The sequence below is a fragment of the Rhipicephalus sanguineus genome, chromosome 5, assembly GCF_013339695.2.
Source record: "Rhipicephalus sanguineus isolate Rsan-2018 chromosome 5, BIME_Rsan_1.4, whole genome shotgun sequence".
NCBI classification, from domain to species: domain Eukaryota; kingdom Metazoa; phylum Arthropoda; class Arachnida; order Ixodida; family Ixodidae; genus Rhipicephalus; species Rhipicephalus sanguineus.
This window is the reverse complement of record NC_051180.1, coordinates 124,337,891-124,364,235: the sequence shown is the minus strand read 5'-3', so window position 1 is coordinate 124,364,235 and position 26,345 is coordinate 124,337,891. Positions and strand designations below refer to the sequence as shown.

General features: G+C 50.5%; 1 protein-coding gene across 11 annotated transcripts in view; it reads right to left on the bottom strand.

Annotated features, from left to right (window-relative positions):
- Positions 1-26,345, bottom strand: part of LOC119394215 (poly(rC)-binding protein 3) — a 434,114-nt gene that overhangs the window by 238,552 nt on the left and 169,217 nt on the right. For 9 of the 11 annotated variants that reach the window (XM_049415707.1, XM_049415699.1, XM_049415705.1 and 6 more), the window contains one exon: positions 12,621-12,693. The gene's annotated coding sequence lies outside the window, so the exon portion shown is untranslated. The remainder of the gene's footprint in view (positions 1-12,620; positions 12,694-26,345) is intronic. The other 2 variants (XM_037661496.2, XM_037661497.2) reach the window with 1 other exon arrangement.

Genomic DNA, 26,345 nt, shown 5'->3' with positions numbered 1-26,345 from the left:
GAGAAGTCATAACCGTAAGTGAGACGCATGGCGCGCACGCGACAGGTCGTTCGAAAGCGAGCGACGATTTTCATTTTAAGCGGCGAAGACTGATTCTCACCAATAAAGGGGTGAAGTCCATCCACTGCATCACTGGCACTGATAGTATATACGCTTCCGTACTCGTTTGTTTCACCCATCGTCGTGGGTCTGTGCTCGGCGACCCGAACTGGGCGGCGGAGATCGAGTAACTCATTTATTCGCGTTCAACGTCTCAAAAGGAGCAACGTTACTTCGATGGAACTCCTTAAAGAACGCCGCTACGTAACTAAATTGGGTAACAATGCCTTTCTGAAACTCCTTCACCCATATTCTGAAGCGGGTACGATACAGAACTCTGACCGAATCCAGCTACGCATTTATTCCCATACTACAAGTACTGGCTACAGAGCTGGCTACATGTCGGCAAAGGGCGGTTATTCTTGGCTAAATATGACTAACATCGACTATACACAGTTTTTTTTTTCGAAAGCCTGCGCTTAGGCGTGGTAATTAGTGGTGTCAAAAGTACACATGTAAATTTGCTTCGTGTATAAAGTCTAACAATGACCGATGGTACTAATAATAATAATATCTGGGGTTTAACGTCCCAAAACCACGCTATGATTATGAGAGACGCCGTAGTGGACGGCTCCGGAAATTTCGACCAGCCGGGGTCCTTAACGTGCACCTAAATCTAAGCACACGGGCCTCAAACATTTTCGCCTCCGTCGAAAATGCAGCCGCCGCGGCCGGGATCCGATCCCGCGACCTTCGGGTCAGCAGTAGAGCGCCATAACCGGTAGACCACCGTGGCGGGGATGATCGACGGTAAGGTCCACGGATCCAGCGGCCGAGGTCGAGTGGTCGGCCAGGCCTGAGGCCCGTCGCACGGAGGTGGCCAAGACGGTTCAGTTGTAGGCCTCTGCAAGTCCACGGTTGTAAGCGCAAGACCGTCTCCATTTAAGTTCAACCCCACAATAGAGTCGTTCATCGCCACTTTTTTTTTTGCCACTTTTTTTTAACAGAACGACATTATGACACTCCGCCTTCGGCGGAATGCGCTCACCACGCACCGACCGTCGAATTATGGGCCCTGAAAGCACCGAGACATTTGGCAAGTCCGGCACGTTTTGGCTAGGTTGGAACCGCGGGCTTCAGTGACGCTAACGCGCGTGACCTACTCGGCACGCGCCGAATGGACTACGGAGAAATAGTTAACGTCCTAGGTTCTAAGCAACAGCTGTCGCCGACAAAGTCCTGTAGGTTTCTCTTATTTCTCACGAGTAGACGAGACAGCGCTGCGCCGAGAGGTCAACAAGTGCGAGAAACAGCAGCTGCCCGACATAACGTACGCACGTACAGTCGCGCCCAATATGACTTGCAACACGGGAGCGTGTGGCCTCACGGGTTTAAATATTTCGGATTCCTTCCACTAGCCCTTATTTCTACAACTAAGCGCTGTTTTCTCACTGGGGTATGTTCCCAAATAAGAAAATAATGTTAAGTTACAAAAATGAAGCAAGTTGGAGCCATATTGAGTCATATTGAGCGCGACTGTACGTGCGTTGAATACATCGTGTCGACTGCAGTCCATGGAAACGAAAAGCACCCTTTGGCATTCAGAGGGAAAATAATATGGAAGTAGTCAAACATAACGCTACGACGAAGGAAACAGAACGAAAGAGGAAATTAATCAAAGGCTCGTTTCCTTGTTTTGTTAGACAAAAGCTGGTCAAAACCAGTAGACAATGTAGCCAAGTGAGGCATAGGGGCCGCCATAGCTCAATTTGTAGAGCACCGGACGCGTTATCAGAGAGTTGTAGGTTCAGTCCCTACCAGCGGCAAGTTGATTTTTCATCCGCTTTAATTTCTTAACAGTTATGTCATAATTACTACACTACAGTTCAAACTCCAAATATTGTTACCTATGCCTCCCTTAGCTTCATTATCTGTTGGCTTAATTAGGTTACGTGCATACATAAACAGCTCGCTCTATTATACCAGCCGGCGACGAGCGCACCCAAAGAGAATTGGTGCAGGCATGTCAGTAAACACGCGTCCACACTGCAACTGTCTGCCCATCGTCGCTTTCATCTTTTCGTTCCCGTGGACAGAGCGTAAGAATCTCCGCACGAGCCACCGAAAGGAAGTTGCGTGCAGGCTGTTGTTGATCCAAACTTTCTTTTCACCACGCCAGGTTTTTTTTTCCCTTTGTGATGCCGAGCTTGCACTCTCGGCATCACCGCTAGAGAGGGGTCGCCGAGGCGGCGATGCGAGCGCGATAATTCCGGGAGGATTAAAAGGAAACGCGAATCCTTCGCCCCTAATCCGGCCACTTCTCTCGGAGATCTCGGAAGATAAGAGAGTAAGAGAGAGGGCACTCAGCTTACGCACGCGACGAAGAGGTCCGAAAGGTGAAAAGCGAGAGTGGGGAGTGGGGAAGAGATACAGAGGAGCACACGCAAGTGAGCACGGGCCCGCGTCCGGCCTCCGCTGAGGCGACCTTACGACGAGGAACGGCCGCTCGAGCCCCCAAGCCAACCGAGCGTGGCTCGCGCCCGAGAACAGGGCGGCCGCTCTGCCTCGAAAGGGAAAAGACGCTCGCTTGTAAAATTCCCGCCTTTCTCTTCGCGCGAACCTTCTTTGAAACCCGTTATAGTTGCGCGCGCCTGCGCGCACGCTCTGGAGCCTGCTCGATAGGATGATGGAAGGATCCGTGAAACAAAAACAAAGAAAAACGGTCGTGTTCTTATTTCTGTCGGTGCCGCTGTTGCTGCTGATCGTTCGCCGCTCTCACCTCTTGCCCGCTCGCGCGGCAAGCCCCGTGGATTATAGTTTCGAGCGGCGGCGCGGCGCGACGAGAAGCCTTATTGTTCCTGACGTGCGTGAGCCCCCTCCGGGAAAAAAAGTTTTAGCGGTTCCAGACTAAACTAATTAACGGGGCACCTGGGCGCGCCGCCGCCGCGGTGTGCGGGATCACGCTTCGGCACGCCACTGTAAACTGGGACGAAGGCAGGCGTCTGACAAAAGTAAAGAAAGCGCGCTGCGCAAGGAGAACGCGGAGAAGGACGCCATCTTAACCGTATACGACCTGGCAGAGCCGTCTAAGAGTTATGCCAAAAATAAAGAATAAAAGTAATATGTGCTGGTGTAAGAGCAACTGCGATTAGGTTACGACGTATGAGAGAAAGAGCTGTGTGGGCCATCACACAATGGCAATAAAAGAACCCAAGCATAAGGCAATCATACTTAAGTACTGCTTGTTGCGGTTGGAACAATCTTGGCAGAGAACGGCGTTTTGAGATAGGTGGCGAGACACTGGAAGTTGTAAAGGAGTACGTCTACTTAGGACAGGTAGTAACCGCGGAGCCGAACCATGAGAGTGAAATCACTAGAAGAATAAGGATGGGATGGGGCTCATTCGGCAAGCATTATCAAATCATGAATGGTAGTCTACCACTATCCCTCGAGAGGAAGATATATAACAGCTGCATCTTACCGGTACTTCCCTACGGAGCAGAAACCTGGAGACTTACAAAGAGGGTTCAACTTAAATTGAGGACGATGCAGCGAGCGATGGAAAGGAAAATGATAGGTGTAACCTTAACAGACAGGAAGAAAGTAGAGTTGGTCAGGGAACAAACGGGGGTTAAGGATATCATAGTTGAAATCGAGAAGAAGAAATGGATATGGATCGGGCACGTTGCACGTCGGCAGGATAACCGGTGGTCATTAAGGGTGACTGACTGGATTCCAAGAGTTGGCAAACGCGTGAGGGGGAGACCGAAAATTAGGTGGGTAGATGAGAAAGAAGTTTGTAGGTATAACGTGGCAGCAGAAAGCACAGGACCGGGTTGATTGGCGGAACATGGGAGACGCCTTTGCCTGCAGTGGGCGCAAACAGGCTGATGATGATGATGATGTTGCGGTTGCCAACACAATGAAGTGAGCCGTCTGGAAGCGGAGAGATTGGCCAGAGATGATTTGTCTCTGGACCGCTGCTCTGCGGAGACGAAAGGAAGCGAAAAGGAGAGAGCGAGAGAGAGAGAGAGGAGAGAGAGAGAGAGAGAGAGAGAGAGAGAGAGAGAGAGAGAGAGAGAGAGAGAGCAGATGCGAATGACGAGGACAGTGTGCAGTATACACAGACGTTCTGCGAGTGACGTGCACTATCCCTACGCCACAATGCGCAGGACTTAATTCTACAGCTTGGAGGTGAGGCCGTTTTTCGGAGACCGAAACGAAGCCGCACACTAAAGTAGTAAGAAAGAAAGCATCAACCGAAGCTTATAAAGCTATAGACACAACGGTAACATCAGCCCTTGCGAAAAAAGTCCCCGGGCTAGCACGCTAGAAATGGCGGGTTCCGAACTACGGAGAATACGATTAGCACAGATCAACGGGGCGTGTTTCTTAATCAGCAGAGAAGTTCTCGATCATATCGGGCAGAGAAGACGCATGGAGGAGAACAGATAGCAGCGCAGACTCAGGGAACAAAGTTTTAGTTAGGAAACGAAACGAAATTGTAACGCCATTTCCGGATCCGCGGGAAACAATGCAGCTTGGGCAGAAATTGCGACAGTTTCCTTCGTATAGTTTCTCTCCGTGTACACACACGAGCGAAGTGCGAGAAAAGCAAAAAAAAAAGATAGAGAGAGAGAGAAATGCGGAACCGAGCTGCTTGTTGCGAAGCTTCGCTTCACCCACCTCCCTCGCGTGCGCACGATCACAGGCTGCGGCGCAGCACAGGTTCACACAACACCCGAAAAAAAAAATATTAAAAGAAATCGGAGAGAAGACGAATGCATTTGGGCGCGAAGAAGAGAGAAAAGAAAACGATTCCGGCGGCTAAAAGCAACGGAAGCCGTTTCTCTCTACTGAGCGTCCACAAAACACACACGCACAGGGCGCACACAAACGCACGCTCGATACGTACACACAAACGCGCACACAATTTTGCGCTCGGCTCGGGCATCCACAAAAGAGAAGGAACAGGAACGCAAACAGGCGACGCGCGGAGGGCGCGAATCGCACGAACCGCGAGTGGCTACGGAGAGCGTCTGAGAGAGGGGGCGAGAATAAACGAAACTGCGGCCGGGATTATGAGGGCAAGAGAAAAGTTCTCTGCCTGCGCGCAGACACAACCGAAGGAAACAGCCGATATACCGCAACAGGAAACAGCATCCCTGGGTATACACACACGGAGCCCGGCGTTTCCCCTTCACATTTCGTTATTACTATTTTTTTTCGTCTCTCCCCCTTTGCGTCAACAGCAATCTCGAGAACGGAGATCACCTTTTGATACGGCGGCGGCCGGCGGATACACCTTTTCTTCGTCTCCCTCGTTTATTTCTCTTTTCATTCCGCCATCTTGTCTCTCTGTGCCCGCCTTCATTTCGAGCACTGACGTGGCACTGGGTTTGCGCAAACACACCGGAGTCCGCGGGCTCCGAGAGTGAAAGAGAGCGCGCGCAACGCGCGTACATACAGACACACACGTACCGGCCACCCGGCAGGCCGGGCCTTAATCATAGGCGGTGCGTGCGCGCGCCGCACTGGTTGGGAGCAAGTCATCCGCGGCGGCTGCAGCAGCGGAAGCAGTGCTTGAAGGCCCGCCAGCCAGCCAGCCGCAGCAGCAGCAGCACCAGGAGAGCGGAGTGGACAGCGAGTCGTACACTGGCTGGCCTCGACTGCCGAGCGCCCAACGGAACTCTTCAGCGCCGCTCGGTCCGCTTCCATACATCCAATCCGACCGGCCGACCACTCCTGACCTGCAGTGTGCTCTGGCGGAAAGAACGCTCGACTGGCGTCCGTGCCCACGCGGCTATACAACGATAGCGTGCCACTGTTATAAACCGGGACAGGACCTGCAGAGCACCTTCTCTGCGAGAGGCGCGCTCGGGCAAACAGCGCGCATTCCAAGATGACTGCGACACCTGGAACGAAAGGATGAAAACAAAAGACGCAGAAGGGGGCGGGGGCTGAAGGCAACTGACGCTGAGAAGAACAAGGCCGGGACGCGCGGAAGCGTGCGAGGAAAGCGGAAGGCCAGGACAGGTTCAGCCGAAGATGCCTTCGTTTCCTTGTCAGTATAAACATATACGCAAGAAATGAAGAAGGAGGAGGAGAAATAGCAAATAAAAGAGGAAGTATACAAGCGCACTCACCTGTCCGGCGAAAATGCCCTCGCCGACCGCTTCCCCTCCACGTTGGCGGAGGAGATACGAACCGGCGACCCTTTCATTTTTTTTTTTTTTTCTCGGCGTCGTCGCAGCGAGATAGCAGCGGGGCCCCTTCGGTTCGCCCGAGCCCGCGCTCAAACCCCCCCCCCCCCCCCCCCGCTTTCCCTGGACTCGAATCCTTCTTCTTTATCGCCCAAGAGAGAGCCTCATACCACGCCGTCGTGCACTGCCTGGCACAAACACACTCGCGAACGCGATGGTGTTTGCGCCGAGCAACAACCGCCGAAGTCGTTCGCCAGATTACGGCGAGGGCCACACGCCGTCCCACCGCGGCTGTGGGCAGCCAGCAGGCGCGAGAAAAAAAAAAAAAGGATAAAGCGAGAGAGAGAGCGAGTCTAGGACCACGGGGCGAGAGCGCGAAGCTGTGGGCCTCTCCTTACGATGGCGTCGACGACGACGACGACTAACTAGGCAAACAGACGCAAGTGCGTGCGTGCGTGCGGTGCCCGGGCCAGATAGAGGAACGAAACAGCGCTCGCTGTTTCTCATCACACGATTGCTTTGTGAGCGCCGGCCAGCGACGCTGGCCGAGCATTTACTTTTTTTTTTCCACCTCGCCGGATCGCAAAAGAACATCCCGTTGGCTCCCATTCTGTTCTCCATCCGTTTCCTTTCTCCGAACCTTCCCTTTTCCAATCTTCCTTTATCTGCATCCTCTCCCTCCGCAGAGTCCGAGCTAGGGGAGGAGGGAAGTTGAATACATCAGTGGCAGTAAATCCGGTCCTTTCGAGCGTATCTTCGGGCTCTTCGTACTTTTCTTTTCTGCGCGCTCATCTCACAGGTGCAACCCCGCCGGCGAGCAGGCAGCCACCGGTGTCCGCAGCAGGAGAGGAATAAGAAATAGCAACCGGAATGGAAGAACTCGGAATGCGAGAACATCCCCTCCCTCGCAAGGAGGAGGCGCAGGATGGTCCGGCATCAACCACACAAACAACAACGACGCCAGGGGAGAAGCCGCAGCCCCTCCTCGGACATAAAGAGTGCTGGCTCGCAGGCGATCAGAAACGACCGGCAAGCCTTGGCGCCTCGGGCAGCGCACGAAGGGCGAGACAGACGGTACGATTTTTCATGCGATTCGACGTCCGACACGGCGGAGGGGAAACCGGAATGGTGACCTTTCATAGCATCGTACAGCCACCATTCCCTCTCCCCCACCGCCGCGTCGGCCGTCGGATCGCATGGAAAATCGGACCGTCTGTCCCCCGCTCGAAAGAGAAGGGCTGCCATCCCGACAGCTTGGCAGGTATCTACATAGCTTTATATATAAATCATGAGAACCACAATCCCCGAGGCGGCGACGGCGGCTGTCTATCGGAGGCGCGTGTGCTTTCCCCCTCTGTCGGGCTCTGTCGGGGAGGACGCGCCTGCGCTGCCAACGTGCTCTTCGCACTTTAGCCCCGCATCGCTCGTGCGAACGTCGCAGCCAAGATGACGAGGCTGCGAGCCAGCGTTCACCTCGCCTGGATTCTTGATCGCTCTTTAAACTCTTTTCTACACCATTCGTTCCAGACATCATTATCGTCTTTCTTTCTTTCTTTCTTTCTTTCTTTCTTTCTTTCTTTCTTTCTTTCTTTCTTTCTTTCTTTCTTTCTTTCTTTCTTTCTTTCTTTCTTTCCTGTTTAGTAAGCAGAGGATCGGCATCACAGGCTTTATTTATCGAAGCCACGAACTTTGAAAGCTCGGAAGCTATAGGTGCTCGAGAATCGGCTGCGGAAAAGCAGGTGACTCGTTCGCTCCGGTACCCAATGCGAAAATGCGCAATCGCATCCTCCGCCCCCCTCGATACGTCGAGAATGCGCGGCTGCAACCTCGGCCCGCACGCGACGCCTTGACAGCGGCGCGTGATTTACGACGCCGGCCTATGCCGCGGTGCAGCAGTATCCTCTTCCTCGGCTGCGTGTGTATACGCACGGCGCGCGCGCGCACGAGCGCTCTTCCTGAGCGCGAAGAGGGGGCTTCGGTCGGCGCGGCCGCGCGCTTTTGCAACGGAAATGAAAAGCCATTAATCGGCATTCCCGCGCGCGCGCGCGCAAGTGCTTCTGAATTCGGAGTCGTGCGCGTTTATTGTGCGCACAACGCGCACAACAATCGTCTGGGGCCCGTCCACATTTGGAAATAAGGTACGCACACACACACACACACATGCCTCTCCATCTTTGTTTTCCCCACATGGCGTCTATAGCTCCTTTTTTTTTTTCCGTGCGTGTGCGCGCGCGCAGGTTGTGTCTGCGCGCGTGCGCGAATGAGAGTAGATAGAAAGAATGAGAGAGAGAGAGAAGCTTCAGTTTTCAACAAATCACGTTTACAACGAACAACCTTTCGTCTTTTTTTGCAGGAGTGATAAATAACGGTACGCGGAAACGTGCTAAGAGAAACTGCGGGTCAAAATGAGCGCGAAAGTAAGGAAACGATGCGAAAAAGCGCTAACCGTTGAAACTAATGTAAAATCCCAGCCGAAATATTAAAGTCTGGATTCCATTTCTTTTTCTTACAACTTAACGAGAATCTGCAACGCACGGTCTCTACAGGCGTACGCACATCCGTAGCCACCTGCAGAAAGGGAAACTAATGTATGTATTCCTTTTTTCTTTCCTTTTTTGTTAAACAGCCTAGCAGGTTTAAAAATGAACCTCGAGTGTTTGCGCACGCCAGCAATTTAAACCACGCGGTGCCCAGATTTTTTTTTCTTTCTAACGTAGAATGATAACATGAAATGAACCCGCAAGCGATATTTCATGCCCGCCAGGGAACTAATTTTGGCTCGTAGCAATGGCAGACTATATACATATACCACACGAGACACAAAACAGAAAAGTCAGCGCTGAACATGGCGGCTGACTAGCACTTTTAACTGCTATTAATTTAAGAGAGAGGAATATCAAAACGCGATGCTAGACGACCCAAAAAGCGGCGTTTTAATACACCCTACTATGCCAAGCGCTACAGACGCAATAAATGAACGACATCACGAACAGGCTGTTGCAAAAATTATTAAATAAACACAAGCATAAAGTTGCGGTGCAAGGAGAGAGCGACGTCGGGGTACCTCTCAGATTCCCTTTATGAAAATCAGTAAATGCCAGGTGGCACTATATGGGAATCGAACGCAGGACTTCCCGCATCGAGGCGGACGCCTATTATAGCATTTGCCCTACACTGGGGTTATTCATCTCGAGAAGGTGGCCTTCCCTATCCGCTCTCTTATGTCGTTCACGTCTCTCCCATCTTTCGCGAAACACGACATGGCCGCCATGTTTAGGCACCACAAGTTATAGGATATCGAAAGAACAAAACGTTGGAGACCCAGCTACAATCGCCGCTTCAGATCCATTAAGGCGTTTTACAACTATACTCTGTTCCAGAAGTTCCGTGCAGCAGAGCCAAGGCTACACGACCCTCGAGCGCAGGTTGTTGCGAATCGAGATGTAGTGCCCCATATACGTAGCCCGTTGTTTGTCCTCATGACTTTTGCAAGCGGTCTCGTCGGAAGATTTTTACTTGAAGGCTTCTCTGCGTGTTGTAGCTGTGATTTGTATGACGATTTTGTCGCATTTTCTGTATAAAACAATTTTTGTGGCTCCATGATACTGAAGAAAGAGTTCTTGCTTGTACGTGTTTTATAACATGCAAATGACGAAAGAAATAACGCTGTTGTGGCTCGTATGTGTTATGTTTTTACTTATAAAGTACGAAGGAATGGTACGACACTGTCTAAACTTTTATGAGTAGTCCGCACAGCCCGAGCGTCCACAGCGCCGCGGAGGACCCATTCTTGGGTTGTGATTAGTCCGCGGTGGCAGATTTGGTCACTCCCGAGGAGAACCTCCTTGGTCACTCCTTAGTCAAAATGGCGGCGCCTGGCTCACCTGTGCGATATCGTGCGATATCACCTGTGCGTTCACCTGTGCGATATCACACGCGCGCTTTTACGGTGCCAAGGAGAATATTTAACCGCTTTCACAATTACAGCTCATCTCACTGCGCAGTTGCACAGTGTCCCGAGACGCTCTTGCCGCTTTCGCTGCAGCGCTCGCCGCTAGCAGACGGCAGGGCGCGGAAGGACACACTTAGATGTGCTCGCCCTCCTGATTGGTTGAGAAGGCCTGTAGCTTCCACAGTGCTGCACGGAACTTCTGGAACAGAGTATACACGCGCATGAAATCGAATTGATAGGAATAAGTGGTGTCCCCAAGAAAGATTAAGCAAGCAAGGTAGTCATCACAGTGACATGCGACTCAAACTGCCCTTAAGAGCTCGAGGAAAACCTACACTGCGCCACGCTGAGGGATCAACACGTATCGCCATACAACTAAAATGAGAGAGAGAAGGGGGAGGGGGAGGGAGAGAGAGAGGGTTCTGTTAATACATAAATTCAATTTTAATGCCGCGCCTGCGTACGCAATAAAAACAGAGCAGCCAGCCAAAATGGAAAAATCATAGTATGCATGCTACAAAAAAAAAAAAAGAACACTCGGAGCTTTCGGTCAAAAAGTTAAACGACAAAGCTAAGAAATAAAGTAAACAAAAGCTGCACAATAAATTCGAATTCACGGAGTCCGAAACAAGGCTGAAAAAAAAAAAAGAGAGAGAGAAGAAGAAGAAGAAAAAGAAAGATAACACTCCGGATTTGCACTCCGGATTGAGTCTATATATACAGCAAAGCAACCGCGACCAGACCATTTTCCAATGCCGTTCTCACCCGGAGGATTGAATCGAGCGGACCGGCAGGGGGAAAACGAGCCAATTTTACGACATTCCAGAATTGATTGCCTTCAACGACGGGCACCGGAAAAAAAAAAAAAGAACGCGCGCACGGTGCGGGCGTTCAGGAGCCAAAATCAAAAACCAGGTTCGGCTTCGCGTGATACGTCACGCGCTACTGCGACACACGCTAAAGCATGCCTATACTGTGCATGCGCCGCATCGCCGCGTATGCGGACATGCATAGACAGATCAACGCTCCAGCATAAGGCCATAGTGTATATAGCGCGCTTGAGCTGAAAAGGAACATCAAGTCTACGGATCCACACCTGAGCTCCGTCCGGTCTATATCACAAACGGCCAATCGGAAAGCTCTCACGCTTTCGCTTACGTCACATGTGGAACTTTAATTAGCACCACGGCGCCTGCGTCTCGGCGTTCGTCGTAGGAAGGGCTAAAACAGCAAAGGTCTGGTCTGGGCGGGGATTGGCGCATTGTCAGGCATTCAGTTGCATTTTCGCCACCCCTTCCCATTAAACCACTGGATAAAGATGTGTGCTTCAATGATGAATAAACTTCAAACTTCCAGGTGGCAGTACTGAGAACGTGGGCAAGTACAGCTGCGCAAAGCCAGCATCCTTGTCCAGAAAAGTGCACGTTGCATTGTTATTAAAAAAAAAACGTGTTCTAAATGCGTTCCATTAGTTTAACTCGAAGGTACCTTACAATTATTAACTGTCAATGATGGAAGCGACTTTCTTTACTTTTTGGAGCAGATTTCGGAGCAGGAAAAGTACCGCTTTGGAGCAGCCATATTTAAAAGTGATTTCGTAGCAAGAAAAATGCCAGTTTGGAGCGGCTGTTGTTTTCAGAGCAGATTGCAAAATTTGCCATACAACTCCTGGAGTTCATAATAATAATAATATCTGGGGTTTTACGTCCCAAACTCCTGGAGTTCAAGGCATCACCGAAGCGTCTCATAAATATGAATATCTATTATGAAAGATAGTACACAGACAACAATCAACGTAAGCTGCAAGAAACGAAGAATTAAAAAGGTGGCTGGTAATCGAATGCGCCGTGATATGAGCTATATATTTAAGATACAATCTCGGTCAATTTCACCATTAGCCTGTATGTGATAAGGAAAAAAAAAAACTAGATGAGCTAAATGCTTGATATGTCGGTTCTGGTCGCATAAATGAGATCAGAGATGATAAAGCTACATGTCAGTATACTAGGACGATAGTATACAGATTGTTTTCGGTTTATTTACGGCTTGACAGTAGGTCTTCATTTGCATTTTCTCAGTGACACTGTGGGGCAGGTTCGGAGCAATTACTAAAAAAAGATCACAGTTTGGAGCAGCATGTGGCAGCATTTCTCTTTTGCAGCAGTTTGGAGCAACTGGAGCTGCACTTCCATCACCGAATTAACAATCCAAGTAAAATGTCCTCAATGACTGCAAGAAAAAGACCTTCGACTACACACCAATGTTTTGCGTTCCGCCACCAGTAGACATCGGTATGAGCTACAAGGGCGAAAAGCAGGGTTCGATGCCGTGGTCAACAGCCGAGCGCCATCCCCCGTTGCCCCACTGTTGTTACATTATCGGCGAAGGCTACCGCAGGCGAGCACAAGCAGCAGGAACGTGCGGACACTGACCTTTAGGTGGGGGATGTCCCAGCTGCCGTGCGTTGTACCCGGTCGGTGGTCTGGCGCCAGGTAACGCCTGCGGCGAGAACAGAAGGAGCCGCGGTCAGTTTGGTCGCTGTCATGCACAGGTGTATGCACAGGCCTTATTTTGTCACCAATTGGCAGGCCAATTTTGTATCGATGTTCTTTCAAGATGTTATTAAATTATTATTATTATTATTATTATTATTATTATTATTATTATTATTATTATTATTATTATTATTATTATTATTATTATTATTATTATTATTAAGTTTCGAATACATCGAGGAAGTCCAGACTACAGCCGCAAGGGCATACGAAGCGCACACCAATTATGAACTGTTCTATACTGAACAAACGAACGCAGGACGCAATCACGAAGACAACACAAACACAGACTCTCTCCTGAAAGCGCGCTGAGCGCGGGAAAAAAAAGGGCAAACACAAAACTTCCGTTGTCATGTTATTTCACTGTTATCTGTTGCTAGAGATCTTAACTTTTTGCTGAATAAAGCATTACTCGCTGTACAAGAACAACGAATTGTGAGGCCACCGCATTTTAAGAAGCTGGAAAACGCGCCTCCCGACAGTGCAGCAAGCCATACATGTTGCTCGCTGACACTTAGAACCACAAAATGATCAACACTTCACAAGAAAAACAAAAACACCACACTGTACCAGCAGCCCGTATGTCACTTGCGGAAAAAAATAAAGTAGAGGGCTGACGTCACGAAACTGAGCTATCAGTTATACACCCATGGTTAGCTCTAGGTTAATCTTGGCCATCTGGGGTAACCTAACGCGTATAGCTGTAATCTAAGCTGCTGCTGTTCGTGCGTATCAGTGTCATCGCAATGCATCCGCCATGTAAGGAGGTTAGACAATGCAGGAGTGGCTAACAAGTAGTCTTATCGTGTATAACATTGAAAGCACTTGTTATAGATTAGAATTACTCTTGCGAGTAATTCTAATCTAACAACTATTACTAACATTAACTAGACAACTTGTCTCCGCCACAAGCCAAATGCTGACTAAGCATTTTCACACAATCTCCTTCCGTTCATTCAACGACAGTTGGCTCAACACTTCGCCCTTTCCTTCTGAGTTTTTTAATCACAGTGCGTGCGTTCAAAAAGGCGGGGGACAACGGTTTCACAGCACTTCGTTTACCTCGAACTTCAGATAATTGGAATCAACTCTGCATACGTCCCGTCGAGCACAATTGACGAAAGTGGGCAATCCATAATTTAAAATCAACTTCAAAAAAGAATAAGGACTCGGCTTGCACTGTGAGCAGTCCGCCTCGGGAAATGCCGGAGCCGAGGCTCTGGGCAAACAGTACAAGATTCGCGGGAATTTAAAATAGCACACCGAACGTCGCCGGACGCAAACACCCGCCGGGCTGTTCGAGTTGGATTCATTAGGGCTAAAACGGTTTTGAGACCTCGTACAGGCAGTCTCGGATGATTCGGACAGCGCGAGAAAGAAGCTCTGATTGGCTACGCTGCAGGCGCCAAGACGAACACAAAAGCCAGTTTCGAGTTCCCCGCGACGTCTCGTAAGATGGATTAAATCTGCTTCTCAAACGTCCGAGACGAGCGCGCGGAGAACGAAGCCCTCGGTAGAGCACACACACACACGCAAATGAGAAGCGCGGAACGGAGAAGCGTTCTCCGGTCGGAGTTAAAATACACCCCCCGAACAATGACGGGCAGCCTTTTATCTGCCAAGCCAATCTCTCGCAACCGTTTTCGCAACGCCGCACACGTACACACCGAAGAAGCCAGTGAGGCACCCGATTCTTGGTGACCACATGCAGCACACCCCGCAGGTACGCGTAACGGCGCGCGTTAAAGAAAGGAGTCGTAACAGAAGGACCAAACGTATTACAAAAACTAGTCCGGCGCGTCCTCAACGCTTGCGCGCCTACGCTATCAAGTACCGAAGGAAATGGCTCAAAAGGCGGCGTCGCAATCGGAAAAGACAGGGGTATATAAAAAGAAAAATCAAGTGAGAGCCTATAGAGTCCGGTGCGAGCGAGCGACCAAGCGGCTTAGAGCGCCCGCATCTAAGCACGGCAATCTCGACGCGAGCAGCCGCGCCGCCACTGCGGAGGTGCAAGGCGGCGAAGGCGTGAGACGCGAGGATTTCCAAACTCGCGCAAAGAATGCGCGCCTCTGCGCACTAATTAGACTCGCCACCCCGTAAGTCCGTTGTGAAACTGCGTCTGTGTGTGTGTGTGTGTGTGTGCGTGAGAGGAATGGGGGAAGGCAGGGTTGTGTGCTATACGGGCTCTGGCAGCTCGATGCCTCGTCCACTGCGGAGAAAACGTTGTCCCGCAGTGGGAGTGCTCTATCGGAGCGTTGACGCAGTTCTAGCCGCAAGTATACATATCGGAGTCGAAACAGTGCGAAAAAAACGGGACAAAGCAACAAAGAATTCACCGGCAACTATCGTAATACTTCTCGTGCAGAGCATGGAATGTATATACACACAGAATAAAACGAAACGCAAGGAGAGTTAATTAAGCAATAGCCGCCGTCAACAACATGGCGGCCATGACGTGCCTCCGCAATCGTTTCCGGCGTGTTCTGCCCACCAACGCAAAACATCTGAGATCTGTTCTTGTCACGCACAAGGAACTGTCACTGTGGCGTGAATATATAGTACACGACACGCGAGAAACTACAGATCACGCATACGACCAAATTGGCAGTGGCCATCGGACGTCAGTCAGTACGACGGCCGCTGCCAGTTTATTAAGGAGATTATTTCGCTTGATCGAGTATAATTCGAGACCACCGCTTTCACCAAGGCGATGTTCCTTCAGTTAGTACTTCGCTCAAAGCGCGCAGTACAGTTAGTGCTTTGGTCATGGCGGCACCCGCAGAAGTGTCTTTCCCAGCGGGCTCTTCGCATGTACTACGAAATTATTGCGATGCATGACGGCTTTGAAGGTGCATAATAGACGTGTTCTCTCCAGAACTGTCCAGTTCGCACGCCGAGCAAACGAAGCTTATGAAAGGTTCTGAGGTAAAACGTCTGTCCCACCCGCACTATTTCGAAGCACTGACGACATCATATGCGATTACGTGGCTTTCTCCACGCGCTCGCTATAAGCCAATCTACCAACCACGCACCGTTACTTAACCCGCCGATCGATTGAGTGACATTCGCATGCTTACAGAGGCCAGTTCGCGTCAACACTCGGACACGTGTCTTGTCCAGCGACACTGCACCTAAGCCTGAACAAGGGTTTCACACGACGCCCGATTGCGCCGCAGAACAGCGACGTGACAATACGATATAGGACTACTTCCGCGCAGCGCAGCTTAAGACTGCGGGTTGACGTGCCGATACGAGGATTCAGAACACAAACGCGGACTTCTTAGGAAGCAACGGTGCAAAGGCACAAAGACGAAAAAAAAAAGACTTAGTAGATGCCGCGGGCGGTGTGTACAGAGTTCTCGCAACTGTTACTTCCTAACGAGTACGTCAACGAACCAACTAGGCCAAACCAAAGTACTGTACCAACAATGTCTTGTCCATTGGCCAGTCCTCCCGAGCGCGAAACCGACACGATGGAAAAGTCGCGAATGGTTAGCCGAGAACATGCGGCCAAATTTTGCGCCTGATCGCTTGGCGCACCACGAAGGACTTTCCGGGACACAATTATCGAACACCGCAATATTGTCAAATCCGCCATCTCTGCAGCTCTGAAATGGCTCAGGAGGACAGCTACGGGCTCCCCCATTGGCTCACAACGACCCCGCATAAGGAATGTCGACAATAAAATAACGTGAACTACATTCGTATACGCCCAGCGAGCCGTTCGAGTCGGCTCGCTGGGCTGAAAAACCGGTCGTCGGGTTCGTCTAAAATGTATATTCTTATACCGTGGCCTAAATGCATAATGGGTCGAGACGGGCGAACGTCCACACATGTGCTGTCGAAGTGACTGTGCTCAACTTTCGGCTCGATCCGTTCGCGCGCAGTTCAGTGAAACAAAACCCAACTCCCCCTCTTCTGCCTGCTACGCATTGCGCGGGGTTTATAAGCTTGCCTGAAGCCGCGTGCGCCCGAACGCGGCATTACGTACTCGGGCCAAAAGCTCGCCTCGAGAAGTCGACGCAGCGCTCTCACGGCAACCGGCGGCGGAAAGGAAGAGAGAGTCGAAGGGGCGCACTGGGACTCGGCCGAATGGAGAGAGAGAGAGAGCGCGCGAAAGCATGCCGCTGATTTATAGCGCTCAGAAAACACGCGCGAGAAGCGAAGAAGCGCGCGTTCCTCTCTTCGGAGGCAGCAACAAAAAAGCCCCCCCCCCCAACTCCTTTTCCTAGCTAGCAACACATCCTGCCTTCTCACGTGTCTGGTAGGACGCCGTCACGGCGTCAAAACACGCCTCTTCATCGGCACCCCGTTCTCACCCGTTTAACCCCTCACCGCGCGCTCTCTTTGAGCGCTCCAGGACGACGACGACGACGACGACCTACTGGGAGTCGTAAAGCCTCGCAATGTGTTCGGAGAAAAGAGACTCGCTCGCCGCGCGGTATCGAGACCGAACGAGACGAAACGGCGAGAGCGCACACGCGGCGCTGTAAAAAGGTCGCTACTTTTGTACACACGGCTGCGCGAACTGCAGCGCTGCAAGCGCGCTTTTCCGCTACGCCCCGGAGCATTCCGGGGCGTTGCGGCACAAGTCCAGGAGAGATTAACGGGTATAGGTGCGCTCGCTCCCCATGCACCAATCCCCACGCACCAATCCCCCACGCACCAATCGTAGTACGGAAGTGCGCATGTGCATTTATGAAAAGATGGAGATTTGTGTGGTTGAGGAGGTTAGCAGGCGCGTTTGCGAAGCATGCCGCGTGCGGCTCACCGAGACACTCTACACAAACTATGACTCATGTCCGTGCTTGCTCTGCAAACTGAGGAAGACAAGTTCTACTTCTGAACATAAGTAAAAGAGAGAGAGAGAGAGAGAAATGCTATGCGAAAAAAGCAGGGATGTTAAGTGGAAGATCACCTACGCAATAAACGCTGGCGTGTCAGTTATATCCGAAGAACGTTGCCTCAAAAGGTAAATAACGAATTCACATCCAGGAGCATTTGTAACTAAATTTGCTGTTATTACATGACATTTATTTACACACGCTGGAATTAATTTAACTACGACATCGTTCGGATAGTACAGTTTCGGAAATGTGCGACATCGCTGCGAGTTGCGCCCAACGGCAATTTATCGGTGGACTTGATTAAACTATATTTTAAAGATCATGTCGCCAGAGCAAATAAACGCTCCGTAAAGGAAGTTGCTTGGATGCGCAGTGATTTATGGTTGATCTGCTATAGAAAGCACACGCATAAAAAAGGTACAGGCGGGGTCAATTCCGGGTGAAGTCTTGGATGACCCTGGCTTCCCTGTTAAAAAAAAAACAGAAACAAAGAACAGAAATATCTAGGTGGTTCAGGTTAAGTCGAAGAACGACAATGCACACAAAAAGAAAAGAAGAGAAATCAGGGGGATCAAGTAAGTGGTCGCTGTGGTTTGAAAAAAGAAAAACGTGAATGAGCTTGGCTCGAAAGAGATACATTGTATAAAGAAAAAAAAATTAAGAACTCCGCCGCTGAGTCAACGGTCAAGGTGTTTATATACTTTTTTTTTCCGGCCATCGCAAAGCCATCGTACGCCAATGTGGCACCTGCGTTTTATGGCGCCCTGCCATCGCGTGCGCGTCGCAGTAAATTACGCGGAATGCCGGTGCCCGCACAAAAAAGCGGAGCTCTGCTGCGGTAGGCCTCGGCCGCCAGTGACTGCGATGGCGCCCTCCCGCGGTCGTGGGTAAATTAGCGGAATCTGTCGCTGCGCGGTTCCTTCGCTCTCGACAGCGACGCGAATGAGCGCGACACGGTAAGCGTGCTGCCATCTCTCGGTGCTCGATATCCCTAGCCCTCGCCGCCGACTAACAGATGGTGCCACGGTCGGGAGAATTACCCCACGTCGCCCAAGCTGGCGCCAAATAAGTCGCGGTACGTTTGAAAGTGGGCGACCTCATCGAGGAAACGACGGGCACGCCGGAAACGCACGCGTAAAACACGCACGCAAAAGGAAATTGGCGTTTCCTCTCAGCTGTCTACTGCGACTCGTCACTGCCCTAGCAATCGCAATCTTCTCAAACCCGAGAAGTGCACCAAAAATTGCGGCTAGTAATTTCCAGTCAACTTTCGCAAAAGTTGGTAGTGCTCGTACGACCACTTTTGCTACCTCATTTTTTATTCGCACAGCGGTGCACTATCCCGTGACATTAGAGCGAACATTCATCGACCCTTGCGGCCATCGTCGCACATTGTTCGTCAGGAAGCTCATTCTTTGTATCCTACCTTTGTTAGCCAAAATGCGGTAAGTACACTTCAAAATCCTTGACGTCACGCGGGGAGATTTCGGCGCGAAATATAAAAATGAAGGTATCCTACCTTTGTTAACCAAAACCAACGGCGCCAAAATACGATAAATACACTTTAAGATCCGTGACGTCACGCGGGGAGATTTCGGCGCGAAATTACCCCCTATGCAATAGCCCCTAACTGGGCTCTTTAAAGGGACACTAAAGGCAAATAACAATTTATGTCAGAGTGAAAGCCCAATGTATGACAACTTCTAAAACGGCAATAATATCAACAGCAGTGCCCTACTTACCGAGAAATTAAGCTAAATGTATCACATGATGAGCGCCACGAGTGGGACATTTTCGAAGTGATCCCGATGACGTAGGGAAGTCGGCCTACAATAAATCACTAGTAATCAAACTAGCAGCAGTAAAAAAAGAACATTCCGAGCATCAAAACACGCAATAAAATGCTGTTTGTTCGTTTCCGCTTGATTCATGGAAAACAAAACCTCCGTGGCGTTGCCATGGGGAACGGCGCGCGTGGTTCAAAGGTTCCGTTTTCGCCGAGCTGTGCCTCGCCCGTCTCAGTGGTAGTTTCGGGATCGCGTACTGCCGTGCGTGTTTTGCGTGCTCGTGAAAGTCGCTCTGACAGGAAGTTCGACAAAATGCCGCATTCGTGTGATATTGCCGGATGCCCGAATGGTGCACAACGCCAGCGCTGCAGCAAGGAAACAGGTGTGTCTTTTCACTGGTTGCCGCGGAATGAACCCTTACGCTCGAAGTGGCCTAGTGTCATGCCATTGCGCCAGTGTGCTAAACAGTCAAAACCTCTGCGTGTGTGCTCGCTGCACTTTCGTACTGAGGATTACGAGACCAACCGCAACTTGGTGACGGCTTTGAATGTGCCCATCTGAGCAAGTCTTTGCCGCAGCGCCGTTGTTGCTACTGTTGCTACTGTGGGTCCCGCTACTTCCGCTCGGCTGCTACTAGTGTCGGCGGCCGCGCAGTAAAAGCGGGCAACGTTGGGCACGGCAGCAGTGACGTATGAGAGTCGTATTTTCAAGCGGGAGATTTGAAGCGCGCTAACGCGATGCGGACCACTAAAAACGTGATTTTATTTCAAAATAAGCACTTCCTTGGCACAAAAGCAGCGCTACGAGGTTTCTGGACCGCTATTTCAACAATCAACGTCGACTTAATATTTGCCTTTAGTGTCCCTTTAAGGTACTGACGTGAAGTAAAGTGAAAAGTTCTTCAAGGACTGAACTCACCGTAACGAGTAGTAATTACCTATTGTACTACAGTAAATATTTCACACTGTTTGCTGCACTTCATCAAGTTGGCGAAAATTCACTTACGTTGTTTCTCCTTGGCGGACTTCGAATGCCTTGGCGAAATCTTTGAGAGAGAACTTGACCGTGCCGTATTCGATCATGAGCCAATCTTACCCTTACCGTAAGCCTAAGGGTAATTGTTTTTGTTCCCTTACCCTCACCGTGCGTTAGGGCAACAAAAAGGGTAAATAGTACAAAAGCTGTCTGTGAATACTGGCCCAATTTTTTGAGAACGGCATTAAGTGCGAGAAAGTGATAAAAACATGAGATAAAAATAAGGCTCGTATTTGAATACCGGAGCCGTACAATGCAGCGACGTCATCAAGTCCACTGTTTCGTTATATAGGTAAATCGCACTCAAATAGGGAAAGCTACACCTTACTGCGATCTGCTGATATCCATCTCTCATCTTCATCCCCGCTTGAGCGCTTGATGCGACCGCTTGATGTGCAGAGCGCATGTTGAATTGTGCGCAAGACCAGTGTTTTCGCTTCCCTTTTTGTCTCTCTTTTCACGCCCGTTCTCCAGCGCGAGGTAGTGAACCCGACGTTAGTGTCATTAACCTCGCTCTTTCTCTCTCTTACTTCGTAATTTCTATCTAATAACCATGTACAGAGCGTCCCGAAACGGTCTCCTGACATTGGGACCCTCTTCTGTATATCCTTCACGTTGTAACAGTGCTATGCAAAATAATTAAACGTTTGATCTAATTTCATTTCATTTTACTCTCTCTCTCTTTCTCTTTGTGTCTTTGCCAACGAATACCGTCTCATCACTTCAACACACCACTGCGTTGTTCGTAACTCTCTCTTTCTCCGTTGTCCTAAGTATTACGGCTCTAGGAGTAATCATTGCTACAGTACCTGTACTGAGTACACACAAACGCGGGGCAGAGCCCCGGGTTCCTGAGCACTCCCTACGTGTTCGAAAGCAGCCACAAGGTCAATTGCGGATACGAGCGCGAGCGCCGTCGAGAGAGCCCGTTCTCCCTTTTATATCTGACAACGTATATGTACGACGGCTTGTAGCGGCTCCGACCGGTGACACCGCCAATGCCCTTTTGTTTTGTTTTTTTTTTTTTTCTCCGCGAACATCGATCTCGTTGCCTTCTTCCCCCAACAAGTTCGCGTCGAGGAAAAATCGACTCGCTCGTCGTAGACGGACACGACGCAGTTCGCGCCCGGCCCAGAGACCCGGAGACAAATGCACCCGCGGCTCGCTCTCGAAGAAGACGGCTTTTAGCCGCGATTACAGCCAAGCCCGAGAGGAAGAAATAAAACGAAACAGAGACTGGGATGAAGTCCCAGCTGCCTATATCGTTTTCTTTTTGCTGGAGACGAGAAAGGGAAGGTCGAATAAACACGGCGCATGAATGGCGATACATTTTTTTTTTTACTCAACGCATTGTCCGTGAGAGCCCACGCTCTAGTTAGCCGAGCAATTCAGTTTCAATATTTTTATTTGTAATAACTGTCGGGGTTTTACGTCCCAAAACCACGATTTGATTATGAGGGACGCCGTAGTGGAGGACTCCGGAAATTTCGACCACCTGGGGTTACTTAACGTGCACCTAAATCTAAGTGCACGGGCCTCGAGCATTTTCGCCTCCATCTAAAATGCGGCCGCCGTGGCCGGGATTCGATCCCGCGACCTCCGGGTCAGCAGTCGAGCACCAGAACCACTGGACCACCACGGCGGGTAATAATTTTATTATTAAACAGCCCCCAAACCACTCCGAGTTGAAAGACGAGTGAGTGGTTTCTTTTTCGCCTTCACTACCCTTCCTACAAGCGTCATCTCCTCCTCGCCACCTAGGTCTTCATAAAAGGCGTGGACAATGTCAGCCCTAAGCGTTGAGCCTATCAGGATTTCGCACTTTTAGGCTGTACGCTGTTATCTCCGCTTGCGCACTCGAAAAACCACGAAACGAAGTAAAATCGATTGATCGCGATTGATTGCGAGACACGCCTGAACGGGCGTGCAACTGTGTGGCAAATCAGGGGTAGGAGACGATTCTCAACTGATATCCCTCGCATATGGACCAATCGAGAGTTCATTTCCTCATGACGTAACGGGAACAGACTGCTGGCGTCACAAATTGTGCCGAAAAGGCGGCTAACGCCAGGAAAGCATAACGCGCTCGTTTTTTGTATTTTCAATAGTTGTATGGGGACCTTTAAAAGGGGCCCTGCAACACCTTTCTTAGTTATATTGGAATAGTCTCATTATTGACGTATGACTCTTCACGAGTCATATGCCGCAAAAATTTTTCGAATCCGTCAAGTCTAAGTGGCGTTATCAAATTATAGACATCACGTTCCGCAGCTTTCTCTCTCTACTCAACGCCGCGAGCGCGCGGAAAGCTGCGCGGGGCGTGGAGGGAAGGAGCGCGGAGGTGCGAGGAGATGCCCAAGAGTTACGTCAGCGCCGGCGGCATTTTTTTTTCTTCATTTTTTTTTCTCTCTGGCGTCTCGGCGCAACCACATGGTCTGTGACGCCACTTCCGGTCGGCTTGCGTGGTCGTCATCGAGCGGAGCCCATCGCACCGTGTATCGCGCGTGCTTGAAAACAGCGAGTCGGTTTGGTAATGTTGGGTGTGCACCTCGAACTGCCGTAGTGTTTTCATCGCTCTGCCAACCATGGACGCAAACCTGCGTGTGCGTTTGGAACGAATGACAGCTGAGATGGGTTTCGACCCGCACTCCGATACACCGCCTCGTCGCACTGCTCGCGCTTGAATCGTATTCAACACGGCAAAGCTGCGTGCGCCCTTCTCCCAATGGCGATACTGGACTGGCAGCATTTAAGCCGGTGGGTGGGCACTTCGATGCTGTTTGCTCTTCGAATGCGGGCGCACAGCGAGTGCGGGCTGACAACAAAGAACTAAAGACTAGAAGAAAAGGTCGTGTGGCATCGGGCCGGCGCGGACCCATCCCCCTGCTGTCTGCAGCTACCGTGAAAATGCGAGTCTGCTTGGTTGCTGTGTCGCGGTTTCTCGGGAACGTGAGACTACGGGGAGGATACGCCGAGGTACGGCTCGATGACAAACTGAACAGACAGCGAACGGGACTCTCACCATAGAGCGAACACAGGTATCCTAAACTAGCCGGCGCCAGCATTGTTATCGGAGAAATGCTGCACCCCTGCCTCGGTCGGTCGTGAGAATGTGCCGACGATGCAGTTTCCAGCTGACGAGGCAACACTCGAACGGCTGCCACCGGCGATAATCAAAAGCACAGAAATATTCACGATTTCGGCACTGCGCATGGTGAAGAAAACGCAACCACGCAACTACGAGCAGACGAGCTGTCGGTGAGACCGGAAGCGCTAATATTAATGTTTGTTCGGTGTTTTAACGACATAACACAATATAAACATACATATTATCTACTTATTGAACTCAAAATTAACAACGAAGGCAATAACGAGGGTGTTATCGGGATTATAACATCAGCCAATGGTGGAACTGCCGACAATCGCGTCATATATTGCGGACTAATACATCATTTGTCGAGAGAAGAGGGAGCGATTTTCAGCTGACTTTGAGAATTTATTGTAAATTCCAGGCCGCGCGCTTCGCTATAATATTTGGCTCGCGTGTTCTCGGGAGCCTCCACTACCGATTGGCAGCGCTTTTTGACCCTGCTCAAAAAGTGTTGCAGGGCCCCTTTAAGGGACAAGAGAGCAGTGCGGGTCAGGGTACAAACGTTTGTTAAAAAAAAAATCTTCCGTTTGTACATATAGACGCGCACATACAAACGCACGCAAGAACATACATAAAGGGTGCTTGAACCCCCCTCCCTCCATCGAAAACAGTTTCTGGCTACGCATCTGGCCTCGATGACTCAAACGAGTCCTTCACAAATGACCGTCCAGATAAAAGTACTTAAAAGTACACGCCGATCTAGAACACAGCCGCACGGAGAAACACAACCCCGCGGACAAGCAGCGCAGGAACCGGCCGACGAAACGCAAGTAGCAGGTAAGTGCGCGCTGTAAGCGGCGCCTTCAAGGCGATAGACGCGACAAGCGCCGCTCGCGAAGAAGCACGCGCGCGCTCTCCAGTATGCGCGCGAACTGCGAGCTCACGCGCACACTGGATTGACAAATGCGCGCGCGCGCGACTTCTCTCTCCTTCCTCGGCCGGGAATGATGCACGGCGTGCGTCCTTGCCGCAGATGTCAGAATGAGACGCGTGTCAAACCAGACCGTTTCACCGCTGCCTTTCTGAACTCGGTCTGGCATCCGGCCGAAGCTGTAAGCACGCTCTTTCTTTTGGCGAAAAGGGATACTGCGCTGACAAACTGGCCACACGCAGCGAAGGAGAGAACTGCAGCATTCCGCGAACCATGGCGCCGCGCACGTTTGAAAAACTTACTCGGTCCCTGGTGCATTTGCCTAAGACGACTCGAAAGGGAAAGCCTTCTTTTTTTACTTCTCAGTCGATCGTACTGATTCGCATCTGCAGCGACTCGAGTATCACAAGTGCATAGTAGTAATCTTCACAAACAAAAAAAAATTAAAGAATGGATACCCGAGCGGCAGCCACAAAGCTACCACAGTTAAGGCTGCAATCTGTACGCAACTAGTATTAAGAAAACCATTTTACTGAGCCCTCACAGCACACTATCCTCTCAAGGCACCTTTGAAAGCATCGCCATGAGGCGCATGGTATGATTCGCTTTCAAATATTTGCTCACACAATATATATAAAGCTGATCAGCGATATAAAGGCCTATTCTCGCAGATCTCATCAGGCTCAAAGGAATCTGCACCACGCGCATGACCCTTAATAGTATTAAAGACGCGAAATCACAGCGCTGTCTATGATGAAATGTCCAGATTGAACATCTGCAACTTATCGTGTCGGTCTCCCAATGTGTTTCGATACAGTACTTCTGTTATTGTTTCTTCATTGCCGCTCTTCTAGAGTCGTGCCTTTCCTAAGCCCTTTTTTTTTTACGTAAACGCAGCTGCTGATTCGCAGACTGGATGCTGACACTGGTCTTTCCTCTTGATCTTTATACAGTATACAGTAATAACAGTGCCCAGTAATACAGTAATACAGTAATAACCGTACCCGCCGCAGTCCAGCCTGTTTCTCTGCAGAACCCAGTAAATCTGTCTCGCTTACACGTACGCATAACACATTCAATCAAAACCACAACTTACGGAGTGGTTAGCACTGACACGGAGTTAGCCAGAGAAGAAAAAAGAAAAGCCATCTTACACATATTTACTAAGCGAGGCGCATTTAGGCCGTTCGTTCGAACGTCTCACGCAAACTCAAGCCGAATCGCACGCACGCACCGCCTGAGCCCACGTGCACGCAGGCGAGAGCGACGCGCTGTCACTTTAACGGGCCCGATAATTAATGACCGCACAGCGTTAATTTGAGCAGCGAAAATGGCCAGCGCGCGTCCTCCAACCGCGTCCCGACAATGCGGCACTGCGCTATACCTCTCCACGCGGGCATTTCTTTACGAGGCCGGGGCTATATCCGGGGCACGGCTATACAAGTGCGCCGCGTACATAAAAGGGCCGCTTCATAATGCGCGTCTCGGGCGCCATTCATAGCTGGAACGTGTCACACGGACTGCTTTTGGTAGGACGGCCGGCGCAAACAAACGGGCCAGCAAAACATGTACAGAGCATTTATTACACGGCACCTTCGGCAACAAACTAACGGAAGCGACGAAGGTCCGCGAGCGTAGTAAGCGTGCCGAAGCGGCAGCGCACGTAACTGAGCTCAATCCGAGGCTCAATTAACGTATATACGCCGCCCGAAATGAGCCGGCCTGCCCACACACGCACGCACGCACAAAAACGGGCAAACAAATGGGCCGTTCGAGGACCCCACTAACGCCGCCAAGCGGCTACGATATAAACCGGCAACCGTAGAGAACACACACGAATGCGTTTTGCACGGCGCATGGCCGGTGCTGCTGTCTGCGTTTTTCGAGGCGGCAACGAATGGCGTT